Below are 12,053 nucleotides of genomic sequence, written 5' to 3'. Positions count from 1 at the left end.
TTACTTTACCTAAGTTACCATAATATGCTTACCATAGCTTCCATACCTCCAATGTTTACCTACCATACCTAGCCTAACATACCTAACCTTTGAAACCTATCTACTATACCTGCCAAATTTCCATATCACATCTACTTACCTACCATGCTTACTTATCATACCAACTTACCTAGCATAACTACCATACCTAACCTGCCATGTCCAGCCTCTATACCGACCTACCATAACTACCATATATAACCCACTTAACCCAGTGTAACATACCACTGTGACAAGCTTACCATATCATCCATTTGTTTAGTACCTACCTATCATCCCTAACATGTCGTACCTCATCTACCTACCATATCTAACCTAACATACCTAAACTATCAGACCTATCTACCATACCTACCAAACCTTTCAACCATACTTACCTACCATACCTACCAACCATACCAATCAAACACAACCAGCTTAATATAATAACAGTAACTACACAACCTACCTAGCATATACCAAGATGGCATACCTTTCTATATCTAACATACCATGCCTCACCTACTATACCAGCTACCTACCCGAACTAACCTACTATACCTAACATATCATACCTTACTTACCATACCTAAACTACCGTACATACAATATTTAACCTACCAGATCTATCTTGCGTCCACCTGTGTAGTGCTTGCGTACTGCTACAGAATGCACTTGCGTCTAACTCAAGAGACCTTAAATACTAGCCAAGGGGCCTGAAGCTTGCTGATTACAGCTTCTGAAGCCCTCATGCATGCAATATCACTGCTTGTTCAAGAATAATGAGACCTACTGACTTTGTCAATGCTTGTTTTACAGTAGCATACACCAGCAAATGAGTTTGGGGAGCTTATTTCCAGCAATTGTATCTCTGGGTTGAGAAAATGGGTGTTGCTGTGAGAGTGCCGCATAAAGACACATGTAACCATTCATGAAGTCCTAACTTTGTGGGCATTCAGAACACTCTTTTCATTCCTAAACATACACACACTTGAAGTGGAGGCAATATCTGCAGCACAATGCACCAAACAACCAACATGGCACGTCACAGGAGAAGAGGAGCAGGTCGGTGCTGAATATTATCAGTTGTTGATGGCTTGATGTGCCTACTGTGCTTTTCAAAGAGTCGCGCCTCTAATAGAAGACATTGGAGAAAGCTGCTTTCACATCCCAGGAAATGTGTCTGCTTTGCGGTAAAGTGAACCAATGTTTCTTGAAGTCAAGAATAATGACAATAAAGATTGTTTTTGTTTAACACTTTCGCCGGAGCGCGAATTCCGCCACGGCGCGGGCGGGGCTAGGGGGTGGGTGTGGCGCTCCCGTACTTATAACGGCTCCATGCCGTCATGAGTCACGGGCGGCGTGTGCTCATGACCGCGTGGAGCCATCATGACCCCGCCCACTCACTAATTCGCCCGCACAGGCGGGGAATTAGTGCCGCGTGGGCGGAGCGGCAGTTGCATGACGGCTCCACGCCGTCATGATCACGGAAAAGGATAAAATGCACTCATGAGATAAATTATTCCTTGTGACAAAAAGTGTGATGACTGAATATTTTTCATAGGCAAAATAACCCTTTATGCATGGCACAGGAAGCATTTCCCAGGATGGATGTGGCGTCTGTGAAGAGTATATCTAGCTGAAAGGCAATGGCCAGTGGTTGGTTGGAGAGGTAGTTCTGAGAGCAAAGGTGATAGTTACTTCATTGCGATGTAGTGTTCTTTAAAGAAGTGTTTCTGGGCAAAGCTAAGCAAAGATGGCGACCGAAGTGTAACTCCATTGTTTGACCCAAACCACTAGAACAGTAGGATCTCCGAGACGTGCTTTTATCCCCCTAAAGATACCCACACTACCGGTGGGGCCTCTGGAATTCAAGGAACAGGGAATCCCGGCTGACTCGCCGTCACAACTGGCTATCTGCAAAAAAGTAAAGAGGATGCCTCAGCCGCTGCTTGATGCTCACAGAACTGGAGTGAACTTTATGGTTTGGGCCAGTGCACCAGGTATGAGATAACTACTGCTGCAAGGACCTCTGGAGCCACCATTTGAGAGGAGCCACTCCCACCAGAAGCATGTAGATTGCGTGGAGGGTGCTGACAGCCAGGACTGCACGCCTACCATGAGTCAACCAATAGAAATAGTGCCAGCTCATCAGCCCTCGGATGGCTACCGGGCCACGAGGGTCTTTACTTGGAGGCGGGGGATAATTGAATGTGTTTGAGTACAGCACTCATTTGTGAACAGTGTACCAGCACCAGTTCTGTAGAGGTATCTGCGAGAGGGCAGGGACTCTGGAGTCACATTCACCTGTGCCACAATAAGAGAAGAATCACTGAAGAGTGGGCGCGAGGTCCTGGATTCAGCCGCTCGTATTTAAGGTAAAGCTGCGCGGGGACATTGAAGGCAACAGACAACGAGGGGTACATGTTGCACTATTTTTCACTGCACAGGCCCAGCTGTAACAGGGGATATGAGATGCTCCAGGGTCTCGACAACGTGATAGTGGTTTGCTCTGCTAAGCGGCAGTGAGAACCCACAAGGACATCTATATATATGAATCTAATTGGCAGTCAGGGTGAAGAAAACTTTGAGCATCTTCAACCAATACAATCTCCCACTGGTGTTGTTGCTGATGATTATGATTGTTTTACAGATGCTATGGACAGACTTGGAAACAACTTTGAAGAAGAACCATATATTGTAATGGAAAGATTTAATTTCTTCACTAGACATTGTGAGAAAGTGGCTCTATATATACTGGATCAAAGTAAGGTACATTGTGTATAGAGTCCACAATCCCCAGAGGTATAACAGAGGTTAAAGCCAGGTGAGACCTTACTCTCTAAAGTGGTAGCTTGGTCGAGCAGTAAGGCAGTACCAGGGGACAGTGTAAAGCATTTGTTGTAAACACTCAGTCAGCAAAAGGTTTCACACACTCAAGGACTGAACTCCAGGCCAATTGTTTTTATATCAAAAGATATAGTTGTTTTATTTTTAGAACCAACAGGTATCAAAATATACTTTTCTCAATATGAGTGATCTCAGATGAATACTTTGCAGAAAGGCAATAAACTTTGTAAACACAATAGGTATAGGGTTTGCTGTAGGCAACACAATTTTAAACACAATTTAACATTGAGATCAATGGGTTTTTCTACATAAATGCAGTTGATTACTTGATAGATTACTTTTGTAATCCCAGGACTGGATCCTAGATTCAGTCGTAGGGTCTTAGGTGAAAACAGTTTAGTAAAAACGTTTTGGTTATTGCAATGAGTTTTAAGGAATAAAAAGGTATTTTAAAAGTTGACAGAAACTTTTCAATGAAAAACTGACAATGTTATCCTAAGGCAGGAAATTCAAGTCACAGGTAAAGTAGGTTCTCGTACTTTTGTAATACAGTACTGGGCTCCTAGGTCCAGCACTGGGAACTCTACCCAAGACAGGTAAGTAATTACGTTTCAGTAGTTGGTACGATTTATGAGGAATATTTGTAATTTTCAAAAGTAAACACTTAGAAGAATTTTCAGAGAAAAACAGTCAATGGTTTCCTACAGGGGGAAAATTCAGTTATGGGTAAGTACGGTTAAAATTACTTTTGCAGGCCAGTACTGGGCTGAAAGGTACAGTACTAGCTCCTCTCCTGATTCCAGGTGAGTATTTCAAAATTTGTTACTCTGATGATTTTATAGGAATATTTCAGAGTTTCAAAACTTCACACACAAGATTTTTCGAGTCAAACCAGTCAATGTTATCCTATGGCAGGAAAGTGAGTTATCGGTTTCCAGGTGCGTACACGACTGGTGAACTTAAGATTGTGGGCATAGACGCAGGGGTCCCCCAGGGTCAGGTAGGTACAGTTGGTAAACCCTCAGCGGCACAGGGGCAGCCGGGTGCAGAGGTAGTTAGGCCCAATGTTATCCAACGAGAGGCAGGGGGCCTTCGGTTGGTGGCTGCTGGCTAGCAGGCCACACGGCTGTGGGAGCTGGGCTCCTGGTCACTTGCTCAGGGCAAATGGGGAAGTAGGTTAGGACCCAGGGTGCACGGCCAGAGGCACTCGGGCGGCTGGGTGCAGGGTGCTTTTGAGCCTTCGGGCGCTAAATGTTATTCAATGGGAAAGGTAACAAGCATTTACAATGCAACGGTTTCGCCTTTGTAAAAGTTAGAGCTATTGTCATTGTAAATGACAAATTTTTTTATTTATGTGTTGGTTTTGAAAACAGATAAATAAATGGCATTGTCATTTACAATGCCAATAGCTTAATCTTTCGCAAATGTGAGACCTATTGCATTTGCACCCACACGCACACACACACAGAGCCACCCACACAGAGCCACCCACACACACACAGAGCCACCCACACAGGAGTGAGGGCGGAGGGATGGAGGGAGAGAGCAGCGTGAATCTCTCTGAATCTAATGAAAGCCCTTCCTAAGCCTGATGTATTGCACCTGGCAGTCACTTGGTCTGCTCTAGCTATTGAATAATTGAAAGGGTCTGATCGGGGGGAGGGGGGACCTTCCCGAGGAAGTGTCTCTACACATGTACATTTCCAGGCGGACCTGCTCGGCTCCCCCTCTCTGGAGCAGCTTTAAGTGTTCCACTCTTGGTTGTGTGTCTTTCCTTCCCTTGTTTATTCGTTTCCTGTCCCTTGCGCTCTTTCTATGGCGGGCGTTTTTGCGGCGGTGGGAGGCGCTGTCTCTTCTGGTGACCAGAGAGAGCAGACACGAGGGGCACAGATTGAGCGAGGAAAGAGGAGGGGTGAGAGGAAAAGAGACGGCAGGAGGGGAGAGAGAGTGAGAGAACGAGAGAAACCGAAACTGTAAGAGGGAAGAAAGAAAGCTGAGAGGGAAAGACTCACTACCAACATTGCATGACTCTCAGTGGAAGAGATTGCGAGACACTTAGGAATTTGCTAGCATACAAGAAAGAAAGTTAGAACCATGAAAGAATGTTGAAATCAGGACCTGAAAAGACTACATTCAATTACCTTGCAGAAATGTACACATTAACATATGATATTTCAGGAAACGATTGTTATGTGCTAGGAATTGGGTACTCAAGAACACAGCAGCCACAACACGGACTATTGTGACCATCTTTGATTATACCACAGATGTTAAGGCTACTTAACACACTAACTAGAAGTAATAGTGACATACAGGTCGTTGACAGAGATGGGTTGCATTAGAGGTATTCCCTCACATACGTCAATTTACATTACAGTCGGTGACAACTAAATAAACACTAAAAAAGTATTTCAGTTAACAACTGTATAGTTCAACTCAAACAAATTTAACAAATAGCACCTAATGTTAAGTAAAGCGGATGCCCAGGCAGAAAGTGAAGTCACCAACATGAACTCCATAATTAAAAAAAAAAAAAAAAAAAAAAAAAAAGACTTGCCGTGCTTTCTACATACATCCTGCCCTGTTAATCAAAAGGATCCATAGTAGGAGTACATGCCGCTGATACGCGGCGTTGGATGATCAAGACTTCGAGCCCCCTGTATTCACAAGTTTTAAAATGTCAGGTCCCAATATGAGCAGCAAGAAAGTGCCAAACAGCAGGGCACTGCACAAGATTTAAATAGCCACACTAATGCAAGTCCCGGGCACTGCCCAGAAAGGTCAGGTCAGAACTGTACTCTGCTTGTCCCGGCTACAGACTTCCTCTCTGCTTGACAAATGAATAAGAAACGTGGGATTACGCGTGGACGAGATTAATTCAATCCATGGCCGGACAATAAAAGAGTACAATCCAAACATACCAGATGGAGTCTGGCAAAGTTTTACAATCTAAGGATTTAGGTTCCGGTTGTTGAAAGAGAAATGACGGTCATATGTGGAATCAAGTTCCGTAAGAGTAAACTAGGAACAAGTTAAAAAAAAGAATGATTATTTTCATTCAAAAAAAGTGTTTCCCTCAGTCTTTAATTTAATTAAAACGATCACTTGATTATCGGATAAGAAACGAAAGGCTTTCCTAAACGGGGGCCACAACAGGACCCGCTGAAGGAACCTAGTTTATAGATGACATATATAGTGACCTCAGCCTCAGCAGCCGGCAGGCCAGTGTTCACTCGCTGACCTAAGAGGGCTGCTGGCACCGGCTTGTGCGGGGGTGGGGAGGCGGCAGGCATGCGGCAGTACTTTAGGCAAGCAGAAACACAGGGACATACAGCAAGATCGGTAGAGCGAAGATCGATTACATCAACTACCAGGACCACCTCTACCGGGTATAAAAGAAACAGGCCTAAGGCGGGTCGGTTTAAGACCCCTGCGCTACTAAATTTAGTTTAAGAACATTCTACGAAACCCACACTCTGCCAGTACATGCTTTCCCATAATAACACCGGGCGACGGAGGTTGGATGACCCTCCCACTCACTCCGTCCCGAATAGCGCGTGCTACCCCCTCCTCCTATCGGCTAACGAAGACTCACCGGTTCCACGGCCGCCATCTTACATCGATCTGCTCGCGCACACTACGGACCGGGACACCAAAGCATTCAAACACGGTTGGTTTGAAGCTACCCACGTGACATACAAGGCCGTTGCAGTCGATGACTGAGGCGCGTGCGCGCATGCAGACTACTGGGTAGTGTAGTGCCCAGCGCTTTCTACTTCGCCTCCTGTTGCGTTCCACTTCCACGCGCTTCTCAGAAAATCGTGGCCTGGCGTGTGATCCAGGCGTCATGACGTTATTGCCCGAGTGGTGAAGACGTCTTTGAGACTGGTGTGGGTGATGAATTAAAGAGGCGAAAATATTTTTTGACCAAGAGTGGACGTGAGATAGTTTGCCAAGATAGATTTAAAGTGGCTGAGGTTCCGAACCTGGTGTGATCTACAGCAAAGTAAAGCACGCCGTTGAAAGAATAAAGCACACGACCCAGAGCAATTCATACCGGGCTCGGTGGAAATCAACACCAACCAAAATCTGAAATAGCCATAGCTCTGATACATATTTACACCATATGCTGAAAAACACCAAGGAGCGGACTGGTTACTAATTAAAAGGGAGGGGGCGGGAAAGGGGGAGGAGAGAGCTGACGACGGCCGGCCGGAGCAGAAGACGGGCACCAAAACAAGCGGGAGGGGGCGGGAAAGGAGAGGCCGGAGCAGGAAGGCGGGCATTAGAGAGAAGCGGGAGGGGGCGGGAAAGGGGGAGGAGAGAGCTGACGACGTCCGGCCGGAGCAGAAGACGGGCACCAAAACAAGCGGGAGGGGGAGCAAGGGAGGTGCCGGCAATGCCGGAACAGACTCGGGGGCGTTCCCGGCGTCGCGTGACGTCGGCAAAAGCCAAAGAATCTCGGGAACGCCCCCGTGTCTGGTCCGGCATTGACGGACGCCTCTCTGTTCCAATGGCTAGCCTCCATTTATGGAGCTAGCCAATGAAGCAGAGGGGCGTGTTCAAGTCACCCATACTAGAAACTACAGATTTCTCTGGAGGAGGAGCCTAACGGCTCCGCCCCCCAGCGAAACCTAAAAAGGGATGCACCTACCATTAATAAAGTTTATGTCGCACAGGACCCTGATTGCGGCCAACTCGAAAGCCAGAACCCCCTGCCTACTCCATTAGGAACGTATCATGAGTAGCGACTCCCACGAGAATCACTTAAATCTAATCTAAATAATCAACAAAAATTACTGTATGCAATAAATGCCCTCCAAATTCATCGACTGTACGACCATAAGGCTTCATATTTCAAGAGAAATTTATTGTTAGCCAAAATTATCATCCAATAGTGTCCAAACATTAAACCCACAAAGATTTGTTGTGTTATGAACACACAAAAAGTTTGAATCACGGTCACTTCTCTTTCATTACTTTTGGTTGTGTGATTTCTTCTTTCACTGGGGAAACATTGCATCTATCTTATGAGTTTCATGTTTGGACACTGACAATGGGATGATAACTTTAGATAAAACAAAAATTCTCTTGAAGTATAAAATGTTCTGTTCTTATACCTTATTAATGTGGATGGCATTCATTGCATACAGTCATTTTTGCTGACTAGTGTGATTAGATATAAGTGATACCAATGAGAACACGGATCACGATAAGTTACGAATTGCCCAGGTTCCCATGGGTTCAAGGGCTGCTATTGTCTTGTAACTCCACTCCAATAGGAGGGCATGTACTACCAACAGCTTCAAAGCGGAGTGTCAACGTTTCCTCACAAAAGAAAGGGTAGATTTCTGGATAACTTTCAACAAGTTCTCTCTTGAAAATTCACACCTTACAGTGCCTAGGTTGTTTACACCATGTTCGGTGTTCAGTGCTATTTGTGTGTGTACAGTGTTCTATATGGAACATTGTGTTTCGCCGGCCACTGTAAATGCCAACCTTGCCCATCTTAAAGGTCCAACCTTGAAATCTTTACCCAGTGCCAACTACCCTCTGTGGGAATGCCATCTCTTGAAGGATTTTCACAATTTGTTTTTCATATCTTGATAGTGCAATCAACTGATAAAGTAGAGTTTGCTATGTTAAACTGAACCGCTCTGTAAATTATCTCTAACTTTAATTTAACTATCTTGGCTGTTCCACCTCATAGCTGCCAACTTGTACTCATTTTGTACTGCAATCTTGCTCCTTTATAGCACTATGCAATGTGCTATAAAAATCTCTACCAAAGCTTGCCAAAGGATTTTGCGTGGCTTGGGTCAAACACTTAATGCGAGAGGGGGGGTGGGGGGGGGGGGGGGGGCTGGGCCCTCTTGACCATTCATCCATTTTTGCCAAGAGCAAGAAGCGCCTGTTTTAAGTATTCAAATAAGCGTATTCCAGGGAAAGAGAAAACATGGCATCTGATGCCATCTAGTGGTTCAGACATGTAAGCTGCTCCATTATGAAAGAAGATAGATTCCTTTCCTTTAGGGATCCGTAAATGTATGTTGCAGAATGGAAATGGGCCCTGGAAAGAAGGGGGCTTCACTCTTTCCCTACTGTCTCTACTTGTCCTATGCATCTGCTGTACAGCCTTCTAATGTGCTCTACAAAACTATGTAGGTACATAAAAATGCTTTCTGGGTGATGTAGTCTTGGTTGTCTTCCCTTGAACTGATTAGAGTAATGCAACTTCTAGCCATGATCTGTAGGAGAGAAGCCCAGGCCTGGAAACACCGCCTGTGATGACGCGGCATGAGGAGCCCACTGTAATAAGTTATCCCGCGTGCTCCCGATAACAGATCAAGACAGGAAGCCTTGTGCCAGCGTGACAGAAGCGATGCCAACTGAACTCAGAGTGGAAACTGCTTAAAAGAAGGAGTTCTGGTTGCAGCAGGTGCGCTGACAGAGAGACAGCAACAACCCCAGTTAGTACACCAGGTGTGATGGACCAGCGTGACAGGAGCAGGCCTACCTGTAACAATTGGACAGAAACAGTGGTAACGCCTCCGACACCAGGTCTCGCGAAACAATATGTTGTGAGGACTAATAATTGCACATGGCGCGCTCAAGCAGTGCAACAGTAGTGGTAATAAGTGCACAGGTGTGAAACCGTGCCACAGCCGCAGTACTACATGAACAAAGTGTAGCGAATCATTGTTATATCAGTTCTGAGACCCCAGGGTGACAACGCCAGCCCTTGCACGAGGCTTCCACTGCCTGTGATGTCAGGAGAGATACCTACTGCAGATGTACAGAATGTTTCAGTTACACAGTACCAGCACTACCTATTGGCGCCGGTGCACGTAAACAGACAAGGCAGTATACCTCTGCCCCAGGTGTACAGACATCATGTGACCAGGGAACCAAAACCGGCCCTGGCAAAGTGCTCGACCGGCCCCCCCTCCCCACCTCCCGGGGGAGGGGGGACGGCCGCGCTCTCTGCCAGGGCCGGTTTTCGGCCGATTTTGTTACAGGGACGTTTTTGCAGCAACACGGCCCTGTAACCACAGACACAGAGGGTGGCAGTGTAAAAGGTACTAGCAGCAGGAGCACCGATGCCACCCTGCCTCTGGGGTGCAGGCACAGAGGTGGCATCGCTTGGGCCTGGCAAGCTTCCCGGGGCATTTTTTTCTGTTTTATATAGCGCAAACTTGACCCGAAGGTATCAGGGAGCTTTACACGAGCACCAGTTGCAATACACAAGGACACTTTTTTGTGTTAGGCATGGGGAGATTAAGTGATTTTTCCAGAATCACAGGATGTTGAGCATCATTGCGGAGACTCGAACCCGGTTCCCCAGATTTGAGATTGACGACTGAGCCGTTAGGCCACATCCTCTCCCCTAACAATGTCATTGTTATGTTATACACAATATTTCTAGCAACGCTTCTTTTTTCTACGACACATCTCAGGGGAATTCTTGCTGCTGCTAAAACTTCAAACCCCCCTCATCTCCAGCAGATGGCGCAGCTCTTCAACGGATGTTCAGGGGCATAGCTTCAGGGGGGTGTTTGGGGTATTACACTCCCCTAATAAATGCATTTTCTGATAAATAGTTGGGTACAGGTGCTTTCAGTAGGGTATTGCGAGATGCCAGTCGGATTTCACCAGTAATTTTTACAAACACACAGAAAAGAAAAACACACACACTCTCCCTCGCTGTTTTGAAAGACCTCAAAAATATTGGCCGTTTTACAAATGATTGTGTTTTCTCTCTTACTATTCCTACTAGTTTGCATTCTTCTCCCTTTCACTGCCCTTAGGCCCCTCTCAGGTACTGTGCTTGCATAATGTATCTAAATATTAAAAACCAAACTGTCGGAAATTCTGAAGCTTACACCACCCCCTCCCCCCCCCCAACAATCTTATATACCAAGCCACGCCCCTGCTGACGTCTCGGAGCGTCCAATGATCATATATGTTGTTTAATGTGCCAGTTTTGCAGAAACTAGTAGTTTTATCACTTGCTGGCATGGGGATATTACATCTTCTTACATTTTCAAGGTTCCTACAGTTATGCTTTTCTCGTGGCCCCATGCAGCTCGCACAGAGATCCCAGCGCAGCCGCAGATTAGATGTGTTCTTTTCATTTCTGAAAGCGCCCTTACGCACCCCTGCCCCACCCCACAGCTGATCGATAAACACGAGGCGGGCGCAAAGAAAATCCATACTGCCCGGCCTCACTCCGCCCATGCATTCTTCTGTCAAGCCAAGCTGTACCCTCTGCCCCTCCCACACAGCAGGACGGAGCAGCTGAGACCCCCGCACCCGTCCAGGAGGTCAAAGGTCAACGCACAAAGCCCCACACAGCTGAAACGCACCCTGCTGCAAGCACCAGGCCGAGACTGTAGAATACTGTGTCTGCTCGGTTTGTTATCAGACACCGTGCCAAAAAGTGTTTACCCAGGCCATTGTTTCTTGTACTTGAGAACACGTGAACTGAGCCAAGACTACAGTGCCGAAGTGCAATACAAAAGGACAGTGTGGGCCCTTCAGTTGGGGACCAGTGGGACACACTGGCCCCCAGAGCGCACGGCGCCGCTCTCACCTGTCCACAGCGTGTGATCCTCGGCAGAGGCCCGCTTCGAGCTGCGGGTCCTGGGGTGCGTGTTCCCCATCCTGCGGGGCTGCAGCGGGAGCAGCTCCTCCTCGTCATCGCCGTAGGCTGGCTGCCAGGGGGCGGCGTGCAGGCAGCCCACCACCGGCTCGGCCCGCAGGCAGTGCACGTATGCGATCATTGTGAGAGCGGGGAGACCCTCACAGACCCCAGGGGCTGGTGAGCAGCGAGGGGAGGGGCCGAGCCATCCCCACAGGACCAGGAGCTGACCAGGGCTGGGCGGAGAATGAGGCCCGGACCGAGAGCCCTGCAAGTGAGCGCAGCCGGTGCACGCAAGGCAGCTCAGAGTGCTAACGCGCCTGCTGCAGCGTGTGTGAATAGCATCTACAGCTCCAAAGTACTAGCTCCGGGAAAATAAATCTGGGGTCGCTGGTCCGACTGCGGATCCGTGTGTAGCCTGGAAGCTACCAGGTGCAATCCGTGCAGGACAACTTAGACGGTCAATGCTCCTACTGGAGAGAAAGAGTGTGACTGTGTGATCTGCATATCACCAAGTGCCCATCCCAGGTCAATAGCTCGGCAG

This window comes from Lissotriton vulgaris, chromosome 8 (assembly GCF_964263255.1).
Source record: "Lissotriton vulgaris chromosome 8, aLisVul1.2, whole genome shotgun sequence".
NCBI lineage: Eukaryota > Metazoa > Chordata > Amphibia > Caudata > Salamandridae > Lissotriton > Lissotriton vulgaris.
Note: the sequence above shows the minus strand (reverse complement) of the source record.